The sequence below is a fragment of the Schistocerca piceifrons genome, chromosome 5, assembly GCF_021461385.2.
Source record: "Schistocerca piceifrons isolate TAMUIC-IGC-003096 chromosome 5, iqSchPice1.1, whole genome shotgun sequence".
In the NCBI taxonomy this organism is placed as follows: Eukaryota; Metazoa; Arthropoda; class Insecta; order Orthoptera; family Acrididae; genus Schistocerca; species Schistocerca piceifrons.
In genome coordinates, this window is record NC_060142.1 from 396,128,751 (window position 1) to 396,153,024 (window position 24,274).

Here is a 24,274-nt window from a genome sequence, read left to right on the forward strand (position 1 = left end):
CGAGTGGATGAGATGTTTCAATTACCTTGCATTGCAATACTTGTAAGGAGGAGACTGAAAGTAAATGGACTTGTATGCTAAAGAGCTGCGGACAAAGCAAAGCTTGACCAATTATTAGATAATTGTCCACATGGGTTTTATGGACGAATATACTTTTAGTAACCAACCCACCCACCATCATTACGTAAGATTTCTCGAAGGCGCAGGGGCTTTGATTTCATTAAGTCGTCGATAGTGTTGCGTGATGGTTTACCTCCCACCATACGTTTTCTATATTCCTCCAAGGGTCGTCTGCATTTGTATGTCCACAAGGAAACGACCTTGTTACCTCTGCCCACATATTCTCTATCTGGTTGACGACCGGTGATCGTGGAACAAACGGCAACAGCTTTATCCTCTCTTGGCCCTGAAACCAATCTTGCACTGCTCTGCTCTGGTGAATGTGGCTCTGCTCCTTTAAATATACTGTTATCTCGTTACTTCATATATTTATATTCAAATAACGTATCTGTAATAAGCACATTGTATTAGCATTTTACTTAGTGTTTAAGAATTCAGGCCCTGTCATAGATAAGTGATCTAGATTCAACAGTCCGATTAAGAATGTGGTTTACCCAGTATATCATATGATGAGAGCCGTAGTCGGATATCCACATTAAGACTGACTGGCTGAATCTGATTAGAGCAATTTGGTATCGAAATGAAATTACACAAATCGGATAATTTGAACGTCTGTATTGCAACAATGCTGCGCACATAAATTCCTTTGATGGAGTAACAGGTAGCAACAGTCTAAGAAAGAGTGAGGAATATGTCTACAGTGGCCAAGCAGTTTTAGGCGCTACACTCTGGAACCGCGCGACCGCTACGGTCGCAGGTTAGAATCCTGCCTCGAGCATGGATGTGTGTGATGTCCTTAGGTTAGTTAGGTTTAAGTAGTTCTAGGGGACTGATGACCTCAGCGGTTAAGTCCCATAGTGCTCAGAGCCATTTGAATATGTCTACTAGCAGCAATGTAACGTAATTATAACCGATATTTATGTGATGGAAATATTGAATCTAACAATACACACATCTATTTCGGTTCTGGGAAGATACACCATATCGGATTTGCTGATGGCATAATAATAATAATAATAATAATAATAATCTCGTGTGGCAGATAGGGGAAAGTCTGCCACATATGGTTGGTACCGAGGAAATCAAAATTTGGAGTGGACCAAATACTAACACAATCCTGAACTGTTACTCAACCCGTTGAACCCAAAATCCAGACACGTCTGAGTGAAAATCAAAGGTACTCCGGTCACCGTCCAGTGAGTTCGACTGAAAATATTTGCTTCCAAAGGCTTCAACACCACCTGGTCCTGTCCGGTCCTGGTATCACCCAGGCCAAACCAATGAAACACCAGCAAACATGAACTGTGCAAACAATGTCAACTTTACCCCAGGTGGTACACAACCCGCCCGTCGACAGTGGCAGCTGGGTTTTCGGATTCTGGAGAGTCCAGGCTAGCATGGAACAGAATATCTGAAATCTCTGGTAAATTTCCCTACAAGCAGAAAACATCGCTACATTGATCTAAACATGAAAACTAAGTAATCTCAAATAAGTAATAGTCCGCCAAAAATTTCTCATCGTTGCTCTTCAAGAGCCACCACTAACTGACAATGAAACCTTGCATTGCGAAACTATCGCATCTTCAAGAGCAAAACACAACAAAAGGTGGCGAACGGCGCACCAAATTTCGGCATGGCATTTCTAGAACACAGATCTATCATGAACTCTGTCAAAGAAATCAATCCATCAACAATCGACTTATGACTATTCTCATTCAGAGCCCCAATAAAAAATATACACTCATCAATGCATATGCCCCCTCCAACATCGAAAATAAGAAAAACACTGAAAATGTCAAAAAATTCTGGAATGCACTCGAAAAAACCATGAGCAAAGTTCACCAAGATGACGTGAAAATACTAATGGGAGACTTCAACTCTCTATTTGGGACAGAAAAAACCTATAGAAAAATCATTGGTACAAATTCAACACACCGAAACACTTACACCAACGGCACGCGTCTGACTGACATTTGCCAACAATTCAACCTCAAAATAATGTCTACCCACTTTAAGAAAAAACCAGTTCCCAGGTAACATGCTTGGCTACAAGGTGCAAACTGCTTTCGTTCGCCTTTCGAAACTCGCTGAAAGCCAGATTTTTAATTCGTTTGTAGCAGAGCTACAACCAGGCAGATACAAACTCAATAAGGGAATCTTAAGACAACACTCGAGCAAAATTCGCCTTGCTACTTTTAGTACCTCTTAGTGTCAGAGCGAAACCTTACAGTACTGCAAAATTCATAATGCCACTTTTCTTTTCTGCCGACACATTGTTTATTGCTGTGAGTACACGATTTTATCTATGAACTGCCACATTTTCATGCAGGATGTATACGATCCGGGAAAAACCCGGGAATTTTTTAGGATTCCGGGAATTTTTCGTTGTTTTAGTTTTCAGTTAAATTTTTGTAATTTTAGCTGGTAAGAATCGATACTCTAACAAAGGATTTTACTCTATCCTGCTACTGCAAAATAATACTGCAACAATAAAATGAGAACGAGAAAAAAGTATGAAAATACAACATAAATTGCAAAGGAAATGTGTCATATACAACAACAAAACACAGTGGTCATACAAGCTGTTTGCCAACATCAAAATGTGTCAAAGGCTTTAGGAAGACTAATGCAATGCAACGTAACAAATTGCCTCCGATGAGCGTGACGTCACAACTGTTTACATTAGATTCGTTTTAGCAGTTACGAGCGGGCTCATGCGCATGCGCAGTTGAGTGACGTATGAGTTGTACCTTCTCCCCTTCTGGCTACAGAAATGTGGGTGTTCGCTGTGTAAGCAGTCGCAGCAAGCAGCTAGATGTAACGGGGAAAAATTTTAGTCCCGCGCCCAAGCTGCCAGATTGACGCATGCGCAGCAGGCCTGGATCTATTGGGGGGGGGGGGGGGGGGGGGGAACCGAAGTACAGTGTGTTAACTGTAAGACGACTGAGTTGTACGGGAGTGCGGGGAAAAGAGGAAGCAAGCATTCGCTTGGGCGGGGAGGGGAGAGGGGAGAGGAGAGACAAGGCACGCCTACCAGTTGCAATGCTGGCACTACAAATTGCGCGTCATGCTTACACGAAAGCAGACGAAAGGCTTGGAAGTAAAACTCGCTTTAAATGTTGTTCGTAAACGAAACTGAAATCGTCGTGTACATTAAAATATATATATATATGTTTGTATGTTTGTCTACTATGCGCTCACAAACAATGAAACGAGATCGCCAGTGCACAGTGTCTGGACGTTCTAACAACACATTCCTCTTGTTTTCCACCTTACGCCGTATGAATCCCATAGAAAAAAGTACTTTTCTCAGCGAGACAATACTCCACTTCCAGCCTATTTTGTCGTGCAAAACTGGAAGCAGTGTTCGCAGGCTCGGCACAATCTTCCGCACTGAATAAAATTCCGCTATCGTGTCGCGAATGACACGCTGATTGAAATCATCGATCATTACTTCGATTTCTCCACTTCTTTTCCTAAGCTAAAAGAGAGAGAAAGATTTATAGGAAAATGCCTTCTGTACTGCATGTATTTTTTTTAAATTTGGAAATGTACTGTAATATGAATGTGTTTCGAAATACTACAGTAACCAGTGATGTTTCCAGACAAAGCAATACGGTAGCAAGGAAAAATGAAATATAAAGTGATTCGGACGAAACAGGGGGCTCCTTCAAAGTGATCGCGAACAAAATATTTGAAATGGAAACTCACCTTTTCTTGCCAGGCGTTTGTGGTGATATGCCAGGATGATTCTTCGAAAACTGTTTGAATCTTCGAATGCTACGTATGCTTTGTCCTGTTTATGTAGCAGCTCTCCCTGAAGATTTGTGAATGGGGTGAAGCAATTTTTTCCGCTCCCTTTTCCTTTCGCAGCATTCAATCACACGCAATATAATTTTGCGAACATCGCTACGTAATACTGGTTACCTTCTAACCGTAGGCCTACCGGTAGGGGTAGGGATTGTTGGCGACTCCCGAGATGGGCCAGCAACTGCCTCTTCACTAATTTTGATAATGTTTAGCACAACTGCACAATAAAAACACGCAGAACAGTACAGCGCAAAACAATAACGAAGCAGACGACAATGGCTACCTTGTACAACATAGTCAGCTACGTAATGTTGGCAGCAGTCGAAACTGCGTGCCTACCGAAGCCTCCCGACGTTTACCGACTTCTACCGATTCAGGACTAGGTAGAAGTCTGCCATCTAAAAGTTTACACACTGTATCTGATTGTTTCACAAAGCACCTAGCATCCAGCGCACGTTGGTCTATCGATAAATCATATGATTTTGAAACGCATCCCTGTTGGTTTTTGAACACATTCTGTAAGTTGGTTTCTGAATGAATCATAAGTTGATTTTTGAATGCTGGCATAGTGTACGTGATGTCTGTCAGGGGAATCCTCGTCGCATCTAGAAATAACCTTCCCTGCAGGCAAAAGGGGACCGGGCTATACGAGCTCAGCGGAGTACAGCCGAACGAATGAACGCCAATCGCTGTCTGATTATGTTGTTGATTGGGTTTGCGAATGATCAGCGTTGTTATAATTACTAGGGAAATCATAGAGTGAAATTTTGTCAGAAAATTTTTGACCAGATCGCTACACTAGTAAGGGCCAGTTGTACAGTCCCCGTCTAGCAGCCCCGTAAGTTCTATACTGGAAGTAGCGTCCGCCTCCGGTAGCTGAGTGGTCAGCGCGACAGAATGTCAATCCTAAGGGCCCGGGCTCGATTCCCGGCTGCGTCGGAGATTTTCTCCGCTCAGGGACTGAGTGTTGTGTTGTCCTAATCATCATCCTTTCATCCCCATCGACGCGCAAGTCGCCGAAGTGGCGTCAAATGGGAAGACTTGCACCCGGCGAACGGTCTACCCGACGGGGGCCCTAGTCACACGACATTTCATTTCGTTTCTGGAAGTAGCGCAGAAAACGTGTTGTACGAACACGTAATAACGCCTAACCGGAGAATAAAAGCAGGATAACTAAACCGGTGGCAGGGTTGGTGAAGTTAACCAGAGAATGAGTCTTGGCACTGGCAGGAATAGTTACAGAATTAGTAATGACAAGATTGTTTGTTAGAACGAGGAAGGAGAAGAAACGGGGACATCATACAAATTATGGAAGAATGTGACGATTCCAAATTTATATAAAAATCTCGTACTACTACTACTTTTCGATCTCATGCTCCAGTAACTGGAGCATACGAATGAAATGTGAAAAGCCGGGCGAAGTGGCCGTGCGGTTAAAGGCGCTGCAGTCTGGAACCGCAGGACCGCTACGGTCGCAGGTTCGAATCCTGCCTCGGGCATGGATGTTTGTGATGTCCTTAGGTTTAACTAGTTCTAAGTTCTAGGGGACTAATGACCTCAGGAGTTGAGTCCCATAGTCCTCAGAGCCATTTGAACCATTTTTTTTTTGAAATGTGAAACTATTTTCTAACATAAACCATTTTGTTTGTAGTAGGCCTAATAGGCATTTTATGTTGGTCTTCGTGAATTATATTCTGTCGTGTTATAAAAACGAGCATTTGTAACAAAACAGTCTCGTTTATTTGGTGTGTGTTACAATTTCTGCAGTGTTAGAAAGGCCTATTTTGTTTTATCAAGCAGACAGTGACAACATAGACGTAATCAGATCGAGAAAGTACTAATCTAATCTAATCTCTAATCTAACAAGGGAACCTCCCCATCGCACCCCCCTCAGATTTAGTTATAAGTTGGCACAGTGGATAGGCCTTGAAAAACTGAACGCAGATCAATCGAGAAAACAGGGAGAAGTTGTGTGGAACTATGAAAAAAATTAGTAAAATATACAAACTGAGTAGTCCATGCGCAAGATAGGCAACATCAAGGACAGTGTGGGCTCAGGATCGCCGTGGTCTCGTGGTTAGCGTGAGTTTAGTGTCTGTGTTTTGCGACCGCACCGCAAAACCGTGCCATTAGTAAACGAAAGGACGTACCTCTCCAATGGGAACCGAAAACATTTGATCGCAAGGTCATACAGGGTGTTTCAAAAATGACCGGTATATTTGAAACGGCAATAAAAACTAAACGAGCAGCGATAGAAATACACCGTTTGTTGCAATATGCTTGGGACAACAGTACATTTTCAGGCAGACAAACTTTCGAAATTACAGTAGTTACAATTTTCAACAACAGATGGCGCTGCGGTCTGGGAAACTCTATAGTACGATATTTTCCACATATCCACCATGCGTAGCAATAATATGGCGTAGTCTCTGAGTGAAATTACCCGAAACCTTTGACAACGTATCTGGCGGAATGGCTTCACATGCAGATGAGATGTACTGCTTCAGCTGTTCAATTGTTTCTGGATTCTGGCGGTACACCTGGTCTTTCAAGTGTCCCCACAGAAAGAAGTTACAGGGGTTCATGTCTGGCGAATAGGGAGGCCAATCCACGCCGCCTCCTGTATGTTTCGGATAGCCCAAAGTAATCACTCGATCATCGAAATATTCATTCAGGAAATTAAAGACGTCGGCCGTGCGATGTGGCCGGGCACCATCTTGCATAAACCACGAGGTGTTCACAGTGTCGCCTAAGGCAGTTTGTACCGCCACAAATTCACGAAGAATGTCCAGATAGCGTGATGCAGTAATCGTTTCGGATCTGAAAAATGGGCCAATGATTCCTTTGGAAGAAATGGCGGCCCAGACCAGTACTTTTTGAGGATGCAGGGACGATGGGACTGCAACATGGGGCTTTTCGGTTCCCCATATGCGCCAGTTCTGTTTATTGACGAAGCCGTGCAGGTAAAAATAAGCTTTGTCAGTAAACCAAATGCTGCCCACATGCATATCGCCGTCATCAGTCCTGTGCACTATATCGTTAGCGAATGTCTCTCGTGCAGCAATGGTAGCGGCGCTGAGGGGTTGCCGCGTTTGAATTTTGTATGGATAGAGGTGTAAACTCTGGCGCATGAGACGATACGTGGACGTTGGCGTCATTTGGACCCCAGCTGCAACACGGCGAACGGAAACCCGAGGCCGCTGTTGGATCACCTGCTGCACTAGCTGCGCGTTGCCCTCTGTGGTTGCCGTACGCAGTCGCCCTACCTTTCCAGCACGTTCATCCGTCACGTTCCCAGTCCGTTGAAATTTTTTTATTGTATCGCTTTTCGGTCCTTTGGTTACATTAAACGTCCGTTGAAAACTTCGTCTTGTTACAACAACACTGTGTTCTAGGCAGTGGAATTCCAACACCAGAAAAATCCTCTGTTCTAAGGAATAAACCATGTTGTCTACAGCACACTTGCACGTTGTGAACAGCACACGCTTACAGCAGAAAGACGACGTACAGAATGGCGCACCCACAGACTGCGTTGTCTTCTATATCTATCACGTCACTTGCAGCGCCATCTGTTGTTGAAAATTGTAACTACTGTAATTTCTAAAGTTTGTCCGCCTGAAAATGTACTGTTGTTCCAAGCATATTGCAACAAACGGTGTATTTCTATCGCTGCTCGTTTAGTTTTTATTGCCGTTTCAAATATACCGGTCATTTTTGAAACACCCTGTAGATCAACCGATTCCTCCACAGGAAAACAGATCTGATATATTCTATATGACACTGGTGACGGCATGCGCGTCACATGACAGGAATATGTTGTCGACCCACCTAACTTGTACAATTGGCGAATGGGTAAAAAGGTTCTTCTACCTTGCCCGATTTAGGTTTTCTTGTGGATGTGATAATTACTCCCAAAAAAGTGATGAAAACATAAGAGTTTGTCACATAAACTGAAAATAAAAAATTAAACTTTTCACTCGAGGGAAGACTTGAACCTAGGACCTCTCGTTCCGTAGTTGCTCTCGCTAACCACGGGACCACGGCGCTCCTGTAGTCCCATTGCCCTAGATGTTGCCTACCTTCGCATGGACTATTCAGTTTGTATATTTTACTAATTTTTTTGATAGTTCCGCACAATTTCTTCCTGTTTTCTCGATTGATCTGTGTTCAGTTTTTCAGGGCCTATCCACTGTGCCAACTTACAACTAAATCTGAGGGGGGTGCGATGGGGAGGTTCCCTTGTAAGAAACCACATCAGTCTTGGGTACTATTTGTAATAACAGCTTACGCAGTATTAGAGAATGATATTTCGATTTTTCATGTAGCGAAACGTTTGACGAACTTTGATGAGGTAATTGATTCTTTCGCTGAAAGGAAAGCACACCATGTAAAGCTGTTACAAGATTAGACAGAAAACAATGCTAGGAGCCAAGGATTGAAGAAATGTGTACTGCCTTGCTTGTCTCGTGTCTTTACTGGTTTTATGTATCCTATTTTTAATCTTATGTCACCCATAACAGCCAGTTTTTAGCTAACGGGAGATAAAGAGTGCACATTTTCTGAAGAGTTCTTGTTCTCCCGATTACAAATAATCCCATCCAGTATTAACTGCGAGTTTTTTAAAGAGGGGCAGGATGTCAAACCGGGCGACTGGGAGCAAGAGAGGCACCACAGGACATTTTAATTTCCACTGTCCTGATTATAGTTTGATGGCATCCAGTACAAAGTATACACGTTTCAATTCCACAAAGCGAAATACAGTGACGTGCGATAGAAGAATGTTGTCTGAAGAGGGGTGGCACTGCACTCTGACACACTTAAGACCAAATAATGTCTCTTACATTTCCTCGAACCTATATGTTTTATGTATCAGACTCTTCCGAATGATGTGCACTACAAAATGAACATATTTTTGAAAATTCGATTTATTAAATTTTTACGTCATATCTCAAACGCTTGAGGGCCCCGGTCCGGAAATGTAGATCCGGGGCTGATGCGCAGAGCAGCCTGAGTTCGGTGGGGAAGTGCGTAGTCTCCACGTGACCCGTGTTTACATTTAGTGATTTTGTTGTTTCCTCTTCGTTTACTGCTCTTACGTCAAATGAAAACAAAACGGATTTCTGTGGCCGGGAGCTATCAAGTGAATTAAAATACATTCACGTAATTATGGAAGGCTAATATATGTTATTAGTTTCAGATTTTATTTTATTTCCACCTTTCTGACAGTCATGCATTAATCGCCTTGTAGAACAAGGCAGTCAATGTGTTTGAAACTAAATGTTTAGTTCCATACTATTGGCTAATTTCAACTGCTCGCTGCATTTCAAGTGCACGTTTTCATCTTCTAGCACGAATGGCATTATGCCATAATAAAGAATCAAAAATGAGTTACTACAGTACTGATACTCCTAGAAAATTTACATCCCGAAACCCACACTGAAAAGCTTAGTGTCAGGTCGAGGCCTACTTCATTGGGAATCTGGATATACAAATGTGCTCTTTAAGTATCCACGTTAAATGTGCCATTTTAGTATGATTTACGAAATTCAGATGCTCTTGCAGTATCCTCTGATGTCTTTTTACTTTTATGACATAATGTAAGAGCTTTTAATGTTTTAAACGTACGTACATACGGGCTTCCTGTGTCATAGGAACTGCCAAAGCGCGGTGGCGCCTGTTATCTGGCGCTCTCTGACGACTACTGAAACTGACCCCATTTCTAACAGGTCGCGGGAAAATATTACGAATGGTGGTTTGAAAAGCGTTACTTTCAAAGTAAATTTCCTTGAACTATGTGCGAGAATGTACGATGAATTTCTTAAATCACAAAGCGTTTGATGACGAGCCATTTTAGAAGTATTTCAAGCCCAGAGGATCAGGCATTCATGTCGTTATTATGAGCAAATTGATGTAGTGCTACAGGAAACTCTCACTCCTCTGCGGTAGCTAATTTATTTGTGGAAAACTTTGAGGACAAGTCACAGGACTTGGCTAAAAATTTTCCTGGCACATTTGTGTGATGTATCTTGAAGTGTAACACGCGCGAAAAAGATCAACATTATATGTGAAAGTTTAGCTGCTCTTGCAGCTTATTAACCTTAGAGACCAATATTATTTGTGAAAGTTTTGCTTTTCTTGTAGCAACACTATGTATATTAATTAAAAATGCGTGAAGGAGGTGCAAGAGCAGTTAGATGCATGGGAGGCAACGGCAGCACAATATGGAATGCATTTCTCTGCAAAGAAAAGTGAAATCATCGTCACAACAAGGAAGAAGAATAGGCCAAATGTGGATATAACTTGTGGAGGGGAAAAACTGCAAGTGGTAGAGAACTTCAAGTACCTGGGAAGCGTGATCGAAAGTAAGGGGGGAAATGCAATGGAAATAAATGAAAGGTGCAGAAAAGCAGGGCAGTTCTACAAATGCATTAGGGGGCTTATTTGGAGCAAGGAGGTGCCACAGAAATCCAAGGGAATTATATACCGAACCTACTTTGTCCCCATATTGACATACGGAAGTGAGACATGGGTAATGCACAAAAGCGACAAAAGTAGAATACAGGCTAGTGAAATGAAGTTCCAGAGGAGCAGGTTGGGTGTAACAAGACGAGACAGATTGCGAAATTTGTATGTGAGGGAAAGACTAAAGGAGGAACCAGTACAGGACAGGATAGAAAAATCAAGACTGCAGTGGTATGGACACATGAAGAGAATGGATGAGGGAAGAATTCCAAAGAGGATGTTTGATCTGCAACTGGAGGGGAAGAGGCCCAGAGGAAGACCAAGAGATAGATGGGTGAAGGGAGTGAAGGAATGTGTGATGAGAAGAGGAGAGAACTGGACGAAGGTGGAAGAAGGGGAATGGCGGAAAGACAGAACACGATGGAGAGGCTTGTGTTCCCGACAGACCCAGCCAGTGGCTGGAAACTGTCCAAGATGATGATGATGATTAACTTTTCCTGTTTGTGTATCCGCGCTGCTTAACAGTGATGTTGCTATTAGCTGACTACATCACGTGTCGTGGGGTCTGAATATCCGCTGTCATTGGCTGGTGGGATCACGTGACTTTCGTAATACGAAAATATGCAGCGTACATGTTGCTGTATATCATAAACCTTTCCTCAAGGGGTTTCTTCCCTGAGTTTCGTTTTCTAAATTGCCGGGAAATTCTACGCCCATATATAAAAACATAACCATTCAAAAGGATTGGTAAGTTATACAGTTCCGAGGGAAAATATACTGTACCTTAATAACACGGAAAAAGTGTGTTTTCATCCAGGAGAAAGTGTGTTTTTAACCGGGAAATCCGGGAAAAACCCGGGAATTTTTTTCCTTTGTCCGCGTATACACCCTGTCATAATACTTGCGACTGATACAGGACATGAAGCAAATACAGATCTTTTCGAAGTCAAAAGTCGGTAATATCCTACTAATTCGTGTTAAAGTAGGCTTAGTCGTCTTGTTTGTTGTTGTTGTTGTTGTTGTTGTTGTTGTTGTTGTGGTGGTCTTCAGTCCTGAGACTGGTTTGATGCAGCTCTCCATGCTGCTCTATCCTGTGCAAGCTTCTTCATCTTCCAGTACCTACTGCAGCCTACATCCTTCTGAATCTGCTTAGTGTATTCATCTCTTGGTCTCCCTCTTCGATTTTTACACTCCACGCTGCCCTCCAATACTAAATTGGTGATCCCTCGATGTCTCAGAACATGTCCTACCAACCGATCCCTTCTTCTAGTCAAGTTGTGCCACAAGCTCCTCTTCTCCCCAATTCTATTCAATACCTCCTCATTAGTTATGTGATCTACCCATCTAATCTTCAGCATTCTTCTGTAGAACCACATTTCGAAAGCTTCTATTCTCTTCTTGTCTAAACTATTTATCGTCCACGTTTCACTTCCATACATGGCTACCTCCATACAAATACTTTCAGAAACGACTTCTTGACATTTAAATCTATACTCGATGTTAAATTTTTCTTCTTCAGAAACGCTTTCCTTCCCATTGCCAATCTACATTTCATATTCTCTCTACTTCGACCATCATCAGTTATTTTGCTCCCCAAATAGCAAAACTCCTTTACTACTTTAAGTGTCTCATTTCCTAATCTAATTCCCTCAGCATCACCCGACTTAATTCGACTACATTCCATTATCCTCGTTTTGCTTCTGTTGATGTTCATCTTATATCCTCTTTTCAAGACACTGTCCATTCCGTTCAACTACTCTTCCAAGTCCTTTGCTGTCTCTGACAGAATTACAATGTCATCGGCGAACCTCAAAGTTTTTATTTCTTCTCCATGGATTTTAATACCTGCTCCGAACTTCTCTTTTGTTTCCTTTATTGCTTGCTCTATATACAGATTGAATAACACCGGGGAGAGGCTACAACCCTGTCTTAGGCTACGTTCACACTGCCGGCCGGGCCGAGCCGACCCTGGCCGGGCCGCCGCCCGCTTCGATATCAAACACATGGTTTTGAATTGCGGTGTTCACACTGGACGCCGGGCCGCGCCGACACGGCGTGAGCCTCCCGGAGCCGAGCCGACGACGTTCCGAGTGTTTAATATTGCCGGCGCGAGCCGACCGCAGGCGCGAGCCTGTGGAGCAGCACTACAGCTTCTGCACTACACGCATCACACGTCTCCCTTCTGCTTTCTTCACAAGTATGACTGCACACGTCTTTTATTTTAAGATGTTACCTCACATTTCACAATCAGTCAGGAAAAATTACGTTTATTATGATGATACATGCGAAATTACTTTTATTTCATTTATTTAATCTACCGTATTTACATGCATTTACAACAATAGCTTGCCAGCAATCGCGGCATTGCCGCCACTGAATAGTTCGCATTTACTTGTAAACGGAGACAGATATGAGTGTCACTGAGGGACGGAAATGTGTCCCTACCAGATGATAATGCATTGTAAAGTCATGCTGTGGCAGTTCCTTATCAGTGGAGATAGAACCACTGAGTCAAAGGGCATTATCTCAAAACTCTTCGCCTATCAATCTGTCTATCTTACAAGGTAATGAAAAGAATTCTGTGAGGTCATCAGTGGCTCCACATGATGAACCATCACCACTGCCAAGCGCTGCATCATGAAGAAAAAAGAAGAAAAAAGTTGGAAAATTCTGAAGGAGTATTTCTGCGATTCTTCGTTGAAGGCACAGCAAGACATTACCCAAAATGACGAAGCTAATTACTTCCTAATGATTCTCAGGAGTCCCATAAACTCTCTTCCCCTCAGAGGTTAGCGTTTGTGAAATTTAAAATACAAAACCATGACTACAATTAACTGGAGGTAGCGAATGCTGTACAGTTCTACTGCAAACCAAAAAGTGTGTACTAACGAATCTTACCTTATCGTTATACACAATTTTTCTTCTGCTGTTATACTTCTGCGAAAATTTGTGTTCTGTTTGGAAATTTTGTCTTGAATGTTCTGCAGCACATACTGAAATGTATTATGATTCATTCTGTAATTTGAATAAAATTTTTCAGGATAGTTTTTAAGTTCTTCATATAAAGAAAAAAACTCTCCTAAATGTCTGTCGCTATTCATAGGATGAATCCATAACCTCCTAGTTCTTCTGTACTTCAAAACTCGACGAGTTACTGCAGAGTCAAACCAATACCAATAAAAGAGTGAAGACATTGTTCTACACGACAGCACAGACTAGCTAAAGGCGAGCAACTGTTGACTGCAGCTGCGTTTTCTACTGACTTGCTTGTCAGCTGTCGAAGGGTGGAGATCTTTTTAAATTTATTTATTTGGCCTCCCGCCAGCCATTTAGCCAAAGAGTGGGGATTACCTTGACAGTGCAGCGCAGCCCGCCAAGGAAGAAAAAAAACAACAATGAACAACAATGAAACGCACATCTGTGCCGATCTACAGTAGTTTCATTAACTCTCCATTATTTTTTCTGTCAAAGTAGACAACGAGACTACAGAATTGCGCTTCAGTTATCTTTTAGTTCGAAATACGAAATGTACATCATACTAATTGTAGGATGTTGATGACAAATAATTGTCTGTCTTTTGTGATGCAACGTGTGGCCAATTATAAAAGCATAGCAGATGAATTGTCCAGTAGCCGAGGGAAAAATTCTTATACATTTGGATTTATCTAGAGAATGAGACCATTAAAATAATAAGAGGGACCGGCACTAGGTCTGCGCTGATCACTAGTAATTAGTTTTTTTCTGTCCTGCATTATATGACTACACTAAACCAAGCTGTAGCCGCGCGAACTCCGTGGCTTGCGGACGCGGCACTGACGCCACTGAATAGCTCGTATTACTTGTGACCAGAGACAGATATCAGTATCATTATCATTTCAAAAACTTTTTGGTACTTTTAGCTACATTTCATTCCCAACAATGTATGGTCCAAAACGGATCTAACAGTAAGCTACCCGCTACATAACTTTTTCACTGCAAGATTTGTAAATCAAGTGCACAACGTTGACAAATAGCATCATTTCACAATGACTGTTAAGAAATATGGAAAGATAAATGATTCAATACGAAGCTAAGATGTTATACTACCACGTGTACAAAAATCAGATTTTTTAGTCGCATACTTTCTTCAAAATTGGTTGGGAAGCGCTACGAAACTTCAGAAATCACGCGAAACGAAAAGTAGACTTTTTCTTTTTCCACGACGTAAGTAACGCTTTTAAGGAGAAAATAAGTTCATAAAACGATGTGGCGAAGTCTTATATACCGCTAAGAATTTTTAAAACATGAAAATCGGAGAAGTGGATTTTTCCCCCATTTCGCCGTCTCGGCTCGGCGCGGCGCGCAATGTGAATGCACTACTCGTCGGCCTGAGCTGGGCTAGGCACGAGCCGAGCCAGTACGCGTCATCCCGGCTCGGCCCGGCCGGCAGTGTGAACGCAGCCTTACCAACGACTGCTTGCCTTTCATACCCCCCGACTCTTATAACTGCCATCTGCTTTCTGTACAAATTGTAAATAGCCTTTCGCTCGATGTATTTTACCCCTGCCACCCTCAGAAATTGAAAGAGAGTATTCTAATCAACGTTGTCAAAAGCTTTCTCTAAGTCTACAAATGCTAGAAATGTAGGTTTGTCTTTCCTTAATCTTTCTTCTAAGATAAGTCGTAAGATCAGTATTCCCTCACTTGTTCCAACATTTCTACGGAATCCAAATTGATCTTCCCCGAGGTTGGCTTCTATCAGTTTTTCCATTCGTCTGTAAAGAATTCGCATTAGTATTTTGCAGCTGTGACTTATTAAACTGATAATTCGGTAATTTTCACATCTGTCAACACCTGCTTTCTTTGGGATTGGAATTATTATATTCTTCTTGAAGTCTGAGGGTATTTCGCCTGTCTCGTACATCTTGCTCACTAGATGGTAGAGTTTTGTCAGGACTGGCTCTCCCAAGGCTATCAGTAGTTCTACTGGAATGTTGTCTACTCCGGGGGCCTTGTTTCGACTCAGGTCTTTCAGTGCTCTGTCAAACTCTTCACGCAGTATCATATCTCCCATTTCATCTTCATCTACATCCTCTTCCATTTCCATAATATTGTCCTCAAGTACATCGCCCTTGTATAGACCCTCTATATACTCCTTCCAGCTTTCTGCTTTCCCTTCTTTGCTTAGAACTGGATTTGCATCAAAGCTTTTGATATTCATGCAAGTGGTTCTCCTTTCTCCAAAGGTCTCTCTAACTTTCCTGTAGGCAGATCTATCTTACCCCTAGTGAGATAAGCCTCCTTACATTTGTCCTCTAGCCATCCCTGCTTAGCTATTTTGCACTTCCTGTCGATCTCATTTTTGAGACGTTTGTATTCCTTTTTGCCTGCTTCATTTACTACGATTTTATATTTTCTCCTTTCATCAGTTAAATTCAATATTTCTTCTGTTACCCAAGGGTTTCTACTAGCCCTCGTTTTTTTACCTACTTGATCCTCTGCTGCCTTCGCTATTTCATCCCTCATAGCTACTCATTCTTTTTCTACTGTATTTCTTTCCCCCATTCCTGTCAATTGTTCCCTTATGCTCTCCCTGAAACTCTGTACAACCTCTGGTTCTTTCAGTTTATCCAGGTCCCATCTCCTTAAATTCCCACCTTTTTGCAGTTTCTTCTGTTTTAATCTACAGTTCATAACTAATAGATTGTGGTCAGAGTCCACATCTGCCCCTGGAAATGTCTTACAATTTAAAACCTGGTTCCTAAATCTCTGTGTTACCATTATATAATCAATCTGATACCTTTTAGTATCTCCAGGGTTCTTCCGTGTATACAACTCAATCGTCTTACAGATACTTAATTCTTTATTAAGATAGACTGCCGTCGTGATGTTTCTGTAGTAAGCTGAATTTAATTTGTATTAGCACAGTGAATATTTTAATTGCGTTTTCCATTCGTTTACTGATCACAACAGAATCATCAAAGACAAAGTAATCAGCAGCAGGATTTTCTTTCACAATATCGAAAACAATCTGACAATGCTAAAGTAGTTTACAAATTCTATGCCTGCAGAAACGTACTGGTTCTAACGATGTCATTAAACCAGTGTAGTTTGAAGAATATTTTCGTTTAGAAATGAATTGCCTTGACGGCTGATCGATCAAGAGCAGGAAAGGTAAAACTTTATAAATATATGATTAGGGGGACAAGTGCTTGAGAGAGGTTTTCCCTATCAATACAAGTGCCTGAGGGATGACCTACCTATCAATCTCCTGGATAGTTGTGTTTCTCAAATCAACAGAGCGCATTATCATGCAGTAGCACACGTGATGTAGTTTTGTCGGTGGATTTTTTTACACCGCGACCACAGGTGTCTCAGTTGTTGGCAACAATTTTCAGCTGTGATGCACACACCCCTTGGGGCAGAAGTCATAGACAGAAACACATTTTTGGAGCTATCAGATGTAAAATATTATGTTCACACTACTCTTTGTTCGAATTTACATCTTTTAGTGGGGCTCAGCCTTTCATTTCTTCCTAGGAAGTTGACGATATAGCTATCATTACTTGTCACTAGTAACAGTGCTGCATAGGAATACTCAATGAGCGACCTGATGACGTTCAATAATAGTCACTCCATTGATTTTTGTTGTTTTGAATTAGAGCATGCAGTACTCCTACACCAGCATTCTGAACTTTGGCTGTTGATTGCAAATGTCACATGATGGTTAAATGGTAATCCATCACATGTATCAGTAGTCAAGACTTCCTTAATGTGGAAAATCATTCATGCCAGAACGACCTTTGTTGAAACAAGAATATCTTTTTCTGGCGTATTTTTCCCAAAAGCACTGGCTCCACACACGGTTCAGATCTTTCTAGCTTCCTCCTCTGCATTCACCCCTCTGTTATACCAAAAGTAAATATTGTGTTGCAGATGTTACACCTTTTTCTACTTGCAACTCAATTTTACAACGCTTAACTGTAGTTCAAGATTTTCAAGTATGCAAAATCCAGTGCTTAACTGCAAGATGATAACTAGAACTTCAAATTCGAAAATGATAGTTGATACATACGCTGATAGCGTCGCACCGCGTTCACCTTCCTCTTAACACTTCCGCATCTTACAGTGTTGCCAGATTGTGCAGATGACCGGACTTGGATTTATCAGGGGCGGTCGGTTTTATTGGCCACCTTGAGTGAACGACTCGGACTTTGTCTCTGTGGCAGCCGGCCGGCGGTCAGTTTTTATGTCTAAGACTGTACCTAAATAGAGACTACCCGTAATAATACAAAGATAACTGAGAGCGTGGTCGTTTGTTACATTTTCGTAAAATTGCTCTTTTATCAAATACATACGAGGGACTATGCAATATTTACGATATACCCCTATAATATGCAAGTAATTTTCAATATATATAAACCAGTTTCAGTGTCTGGCTAACAAATTATAAGCAAATGAACAATGACAAAACGTAAACTGACATATCCTTGCATTTCATTATTACAGATGCACAGAACTAAGAACACCTTTACATTTCAAGAATTGGAAGAGATGTCATCACAAGACTTCGAGAGTTTGATAGGCGGTGATCAGACTGTTGATTCGGAGTGTGGAGTAATGCCAAATACTCATCCCACTAATACAAGCAGGGGAGATAATTCATCCCATGACTCTTGTAGTGATTTCATTCCCCAATCACCTCAACAAACATGTGTAATCCCTGAAAGTCCTGAGGATGAAGACGAAAGTGAAGAAGAGGTTGAACGTGATGATGCTCATGTTAGGCCTACCATGCAGTACAATTTTTCAAAAAACATTACTGATCCTACCATATACAATTCAGTAAATTATTCACAGGGTTTTGGAACAAACGTTGAAGTGAATTCAGAATCTCCTATAGCTATATTCTCGCTGTTTTTTCCTATCTGTATCTTAGAACATATTGTCAGAGAATCTAATATTTATGCTAATTAGAAAGGTACTGATCTAAATGTGACCACAGCTGAACTGAAAGCATTCCTTGGTGTACTTCTTATAATGAGTTTCCACAGACTTCCCAGCATAAGACATTACTGATCATCTGATCCCAATTTATTTGTAAACAGAGTAGCTTCAGTTATGTCTGTCAGAAGATTTTTGAAGATATTAAGGTTCTTGCATGTAAACGATTCACAAAAAATGGAGAATGTGGGTGTGACAAATTGTATAAGCTTCGTCCACTTCTTACCCATCCAAACCAAATTTTTTTAAAAACTTTTAGACCGAGCCGATTTATCAGTATTGATGAAAGCATGGTGGCTTTCAAAGGTGGGACTTCCCTAAAGCAGTATATGCCAATGAAGCCTACAAAATGAGGATTTAAAATTTGGGTTTCAGCCTGCAGCGTTATAGGGTACATGTTATCTTTTCAAGTGTGTGAAGGAAAATCTGAATTCAAAGAAGAAGGTTGTTTTATTACTTTCAAAACCATTCCAGTTTTTAGGGTACTGCCTCTTTTTTGACAGATTTTTTACTAATTTACCATTGCTTTCTAAATTATTGACTGGAGGAACATTTGGTTGTGAAACAATGCTTCAAAATAGAAAATATTTTCCTAAAATGTTATTGAAAGCTGACAAGCAGATGAAATTAGGACAGCATGACTCTGTTATGGAAGATGATATTTCTATAACAAAATGGAAAGACAGAGGTACAAAATCAGTAGTAACTGGGAGCAACATGCATAACCCTAGTGAGATGTGTCAAGTGTCTAGGAGAAACAAGAAGGGTGACAAGGAAAGTATTGAGTGTCCCAAGGCTATTGCTGACTATAATAGGTACATAGGAGGGGTTGATAAATTTAATCAACTGATGTCTGCCTACAGTGTTTCATGGAAATCAAGAAAGTGGTGGATAAAATTATTCTATTACTTTCTGGATGCTGCAGTTGTCAATTCCTTCATTCTTTATTATGAGACTGCAAAAATGGCACAGTCTTATAATGGAAGGCCACTGCCACATCTAAATTTCCGCAGTATCTTGGCCAATGAGTTAATTGGAACTTTTTCTAGCAGGAAGACATGTGGGCCACAAAATTCCCCAAAAGTTTTTATCACAAAAACAAAGTTTATGGGCAAAAATGTTTCAAACGTGGATCCACAGATAGTAATGAATATGTAGGGGCACATTTGCCACAGAAGGGTAAGAGCAGAAGGTGTGCTCATTGTAGCACAAGAAAGCAACCTTGTTTTCACTCGTTTCGTTCTAAATAACATGTTTACCACTGGAATTTGTAGTATTTCATAGTGTTTGCTAATGTTTTATTGTTTGAATAGTGAAATGTGTTCAGTGTTTGTACTTCAGTACATTAGTTAATCAACTGTATCTTACTTGAATTCAGAATGACATGTTTTTGTTTATCTATACCAGATATAAGAAGGTGGTCTTTTAAATGACCACCATCTACAGTAGTCTAAGCCTCACCCAAAATGGATAGTGGTCTGTACATCAACCACCTTTTTCTTCCTTTCAGTTCCAAGGCAAATGAACATAAAATAATTCTAAGTATATTACATGCCTATATAAGTCAAATGTTATGCAATAAAAATATTACCTTTCAAATTTTCAGAAAAAAGTTTTGTCCTATAAAGGGTTAAGGTTGTGCAGAAGGTGAATTTTCAAAGAGGGGAAAAAACTTTGACTTACAGCCCTGTATAGATCCATTTCAGTCTACAGGGTTTTCATCTCCCAAATTTGTGTTGTGCTAATCTCAATCCTTAAGAAAGATATGAAGTTAGTCTTATGTGGTGATATCAATGTAAACTATAATGTAACTCCATGAAGAAGAGAATGTTAATGGATTTACTAGAACATTACTACCTCATACAGTTAGTGTACTTTTCTAAACAGAATTCAGTGAAATGGCAACACAGTCATAGCATCTTTCTCTAGTAGATGGGCACATTGTGAGAAAAATTTCCAATGCCCTGTCTGTTAATGATTCACAGCTAGTGAAAGGAATCAAGACAGTCATAGCCCAAAGCAGTTAACCAAAGGTTTAGAGATACGAGTCCACTCACAGAGGCAAGATGGCCACTGATAGTGGGTTGGAAAGCACTAACACTTGCGTTCAGTTAGTAAGTGCATGCAATGCAATCGAAACTGCTGTGAGTGAGAGTGATCGTGTGGGTGCTACTCTGATATATAATTACTCTTCGTGTATTCACCTACATGTAACAGTTCTCTGTGGTCCAGGTGACGACATGTTGCGTTGGATTCTGAAGCATCACCATTCAGGCCAAGTGGAGTGCGGCTTACATCATCAGCACAGTATGTCACACTACTGATCACCAGGGACATTGGCTGCGGCGGCAAAGGAGGCATGTGACATCAGCAACCGCGGTAACAGCAGGGGTGACAGCAACAATGGTGTCTGTCTTTCTACATATTTACAAACACAGCAAGGCCTAAGTACCTCATTCGCGCAGGATGAAATATGGATGAGTCAAAAAGTGACACAAAAATGCAACGAAGCCCTCCAAAAAAAACAACACTTCCGAGCACTCAGAAGCAAGTAATGTAGAGTCAGATGAACTTGAGGATATAATTCCACATAACAACAAAGATTACTGCTGCAAAAATACTAGAGATGAAATACAAACTCACTCAATGTGCAATATCACATGCAAAACTGATTAGACATACAGAACAATTAGACAAAGAAAATGCCAGGTTTAGGGGGGAAAACAAAAATAAGGCGGTTCGTTTGTTCGCTAGCATGGCAGTCACTGTTACACTAGCTTAGACGGCTGCCACAAAAGATTGAGACCACAGAAGTCAAGCAAGATAGCACAAGGTTCATAATATCCAAGGACAAGAAAGAGGTGAAGAAAATACAGACGCATCTCACAGAGCTAATTGATTTGAAGAAAGAAAAGATAAACATCAAGAAAATGAAGACAGGGAACAGTGTAGTCAAAGCTGAAACAGAAGAGGGAATCAGGAAGCTGAAACAAAATTAGGAGCTAAATAAAGGAATACACGAGCCACCAAGGAAGCGAAAATAGAAGTCTGTGACGTCCCAGTTACCATGCAAGACACTGAATTAAATGAGCCAATATATGAACTTGGAGGGAACCACAGATAGGCAGTAGTTCTTAGAAGAAACAAAACTCGGGTTCAAACAGGTCCATGGAAGAAGCTGACAGTAAATTCCCTGATGGAGGTAACTCAAAAAGTCAGAGCACAACTGGTCACGCACAAACAAAATTTATTCCCATTTCTTACAAAGATCACACACAATTTTATAACCTGTTTGATCAAAGAGCTCAGGTTTAATAATTTTCTTCCTAGAGAGTGTTTAATATTCTTTGACTGTTGACCTAATATTTGTTGTGTTTGTACTTACTCCGTGGTTTCCTGTGATGCTTGTCTGCAGATTACACAGTGGTTCAAAATTGATATTCCATTCTTTGAATTTCCCACTCCAAGGACATTTGGTACGTCACAGTGTTTACCTCGTTGGCTGCATGAGTTGTTCTTTTCACACATGGAATGCACATTGGAGCTCTCTTGCTGTTTTTACAATCCTTCTTTACATGGTCACATTTTCTGCAGTGGCAAAATATTGATTTGTTTTCCTTACAGTACTTTACAATGTCCCCATAGTCGTGGCACTTAACAGCGTTTGGTGAGTGCAACATAATCTTCCACAGTGGTTGATCGAAATCCAATGTACTGGGTGGCTATAATTTAACTGACAGTATTCCGAGTGCTGCAGTGCTGGCTTAGTGCTGCAGTGCAGGCTTTATTTATCGCAGGATGCTGAAACATAATAGGCATCTTCATTAAGCAATGCACTATGGAGTATGCTAAAAAAATAGTAGTTCCACTATCTGCCACCAGGTTAAAACAAGGCACCATAAGCAGTCAGAATGGGAAATGTGTCCTGTTTTGATTGCGTATGCTGTTTGTCACTTGGCAGTGCATGTTGATTTCTTTTGTGAAGTGACTTGGTGAAAAGGGTTAAGAAGTTTTCCTTATGAAACACAATAACTACTGAGAAGAAAGACTGTGCATTGCTGGTAATGTTGTTTTACCAAAATGATAGCAATAACAATGCTGCATTGCAGGAATATCGCTGACAAGAACAGCTGTGCAGTGGCCCCATATCACTAAATGGGATGCAGAATATGATCAAGAAATCTGAAGAAACAGGGGTATTATGTCATGCAGCAGGTAGAGCAGGTGGCCCATTTTCATGACAATTGTTGATGTTGCTGTAGCTATAGCCAACCATGCAGCACATGCCTCAAATTCTTCAGCCAGTGCTCGAGCTGTGTCATGGGAATTGTCTCTCCTCTGGTCCACAGTTCAAAAGATTTTGTGGCACATTTTACACTTGCACCCCAACAAGATTCAGAATATGCACCAATGAAGTCTCAATGTAGGCTACAACACTGTGACTTTGCATTTCATTTTTGGCACGTTTGGAATCAATGATGTGGCTGACGAATATTCTTTGGATGGACGAGGCACATTTTACTCTGTGTGGTGCCGTGAATACACAGAACTGTCGCATATGGGGTTCCGCTCCTCCACATCCACTGCAGTCAGATTAGGTGACTGGTGTGGTTTTACAACCACTTTCATTATTGGCCCTGTTTTCCTCGAGGAGGTGACATCTCGTGGACCTGTCAGGAGTACAGTGACATTTGCATTTTATGAGGACCTCCTTGTGTAAAAATGTGTTTCAGCATTGCAAGTACACAACTGTGTTCCTACCACATGTCACTTTCCAAGTGAAAGATTTAAGATGTGTGGTCTTCCAGACTCCCCGACCTAAACCCATGTGACTTCCGGTCTCGGGGATATCTGAAACATTGTGTGTATCAGGGATGTATGTGGACTCTTCCTGATGTGAAGTGTAGTGTACAACAGCATATTACTCTGATTACACTGGATATGCTGCAAGCAGTGTCGATCATGCCATATTGTAGATGCAGTATGTTGCTGAGTCAGGAGACCATACTGAACACATGTTGTAACTGTGATCATATCCTAATAAACGTGCTAGAACCACCATTGTCATATGTTTGATCATTCCTCACCTTTCCTGCAACCACAACCATTCTGGCTACAGTGCCATCTTTTCACAGAAACTGAAACTATTACTTTTTTCAGCATATTCCACAACCACACCAGTTAATGAACATACATATGACGTTTCTGCATCCTGTAATGTGTACAGCTCATACCGCACCATTCAGGACACTGTCAGTTTAATTATAACCACCCAATACATTAGATTTCGATCATCCACTGTGAAGGACTATGTTGCAGTCACCAAATGCTATAACTGCCATGACTATGGACACATTGCAAAGTACTGTAAGGAAAACAAACTGATATTCTCCCTCTGTGGAGAAAAAAAGATCTGTAAAAATAGCAGGCGAGCTCCATTGTGCATTCCACAGGTGTTGTTGTTGTTGTAGTCTTCAGTCCTGGGACTGGTTTGATGCAGCTCTCCATGCTACTCTATCCTGTGCAAGCTTCTTCATCTCCCAGTACCTACTGCAGCCTACATCCTTCTGAATCTGCTTAGTGTATTCATCTCTTGGTCTCCCTCTTCGATTTTTACACTCCACGCTGCCCTCCAATACTAAATTGGTGATCCCTCGATGTCTCAGAACATGTCCTACCAACCGATCCCTTCTTCTAGTCAAGTTGTGCCACAAGCTCCTCTTCTCCCCAATTCTATTCAATACCTCCTCATTAGTTATGTGATCTACCCATCTAATCTTCAGCATTCTTCTGTAGAACCACATTTCGAAAGCTTCTATTCTCTTCTTGTCTAAACTATTTATCGTCCACGTTTCACTTCCATACATGGCTACACTCCATACAAATACTTTCAGAAACG